The sequence below is a fragment of the Perca flavescens genome, unplaced genomic scaffold (assembly GCF_004354835.1).
Source record: "Perca flavescens isolate YP-PL-M2 unplaced genomic scaffold, PFLA_1.0 EPR50_1.1_unplaced_scaf_82, whole genome shotgun sequence".
Lineage (NCBI taxonomy): Eukaryota > Metazoa > Chordata > Actinopteri > Perciformes > Percidae > Perca > Perca flavescens.
This window is the reverse complement of record NW_021166738.1, coordinates 6488-7862: the sequence shown is the minus strand read 5'-3', so window position 1 is coordinate 7862 and position 1375 is coordinate 6488. Positions and strand designations below refer to the sequence as shown.

General features: G+C 45.1%; 1 long non-coding RNA gene across 1 annotated transcript; it reads left to right on the top strand.

The window, feature by feature from the left end:
• Positions 1 to 212: 212 nt before the first annotated feature.
• On the top strand, positions 213 to 814 carry LOC114552163 (uncharacterized). The gene is made up of 3 exons (XR_003692146.1): positions 213 to 252; positions 489 to 565; positions 729 to 814. It is a non-coding gene; the product is annotated as an uncharacterized LOC114552163 (long non-coding RNA).
• Positions 815 to 1375: the final 561 nt, after the last annotated feature.

The window sequence follows — 1375 nt, the reverse complement described above, 5'->3', positions numbered from 1 at the left end:
AAAGTCTGGGTCATTAGCTTGCTGTTTCTGTTGATTATTCCCATAGAGTTGGACAAACCTCCCACCGCGCTGGTGCGTGTCCTGCCAGTCCCGGCGTTGTTGTCCCAGCTGCCCGCTCCGCTGAGGCTCCGGGCCGCTCCGCTGTGGCTGGTACTGGGTCCGCTGCCAGTCCCGTTGAGCGGTCCCTCCGCGCGGGGCATCTTTTTGCGTTCGGCGGTTCTGCTGGCCACCGTTGTTCCAGCCCCTCATCTGGTACGTGTTATTAATATAAGACTGCTGTTCGGCCTGGCTCTTACCTCTGTTAAAGTTGCGGTTTGAGCGCCAGCCGTTGTTTTGGAACTGGCGGGAGTTGCTGCCTTGATTTCCCCGAGCAGCCCGGGGCCGAGTGGAGCGGCTGTCGGGTCGTTGCCGACGAGGGTACCTGGAAGCCTGTCTGCTCTGGGGGTTGTAATTTCTATCTCTGTTTCTTCCCCGTTTGTAACTTACAGTCTGCCAGTCTCCATCGTTCCAGTCTTGGCCCGCCATCTCCCAGCCGAGCCGAGAGCCGTGGGGAAAACTTCAAAATGTAAAAAAAAAACTAAACTTAAAACTATCTCAAAAAGAGAGACGTGATGGTCTATTTATGAGAAAATTTATTTTCACTGAGCGACGCGTTTCGGCATTTAAAAATGCCTTTTTCAAGCTCAAAATTCACTTATAATATCACAATACATGTACTTCACCCACAGTGCAGTCAACGGTCGGCAGAATGAATGGGAAAAGACCGGGAGTAGAGTGAATCATAACATCCTGTTTCTAGAAAGCCTCACCTGACCTCCGAGCCAATGGTAAGGCTTGAATGAATAACACTGAGTGTGTGTGTGGAGACCAAGGCCTAAAAAATGCCCGCTTGAAAATTAAGAGAAGAGTAAGACATCCTTCAAATTGAACTTAAAAAACATTTTAAATCAAGCGTGACACTCCAGTATAATGAAATTAATTAAATAATAATGAAAATTCGTAATAATGCAAATAGAGGCACTTAATTAAAACCAAAATACATCTCTAAATGAGTGTAAAAATCCCATAAAAACTCATATTACATTTCTGTTTATTTTCTTCCTTTTTTCAGGATTCCAGGGAGGCCAAGGTAGAGGTCAGGTGAGGTAAGTATTGTTTTAGGGTCTTTAAAGATCAAGATTTAGGATTATATTTTATAATAGGGTTATAATTTAGGTTAGGATTAGGCAAGGGGTCCCAATTATGGATTGATGATCAAATGGTTAAGGTTAGGGATCAATTATTGGGTTAGGGTTATAATTAAGGTTAGGGTCAGGTTAGGGTTAGGGGGTTAGGGTTAGGGGGTTAGGGATAAAAAAATGAAGTCTCGGTGCCG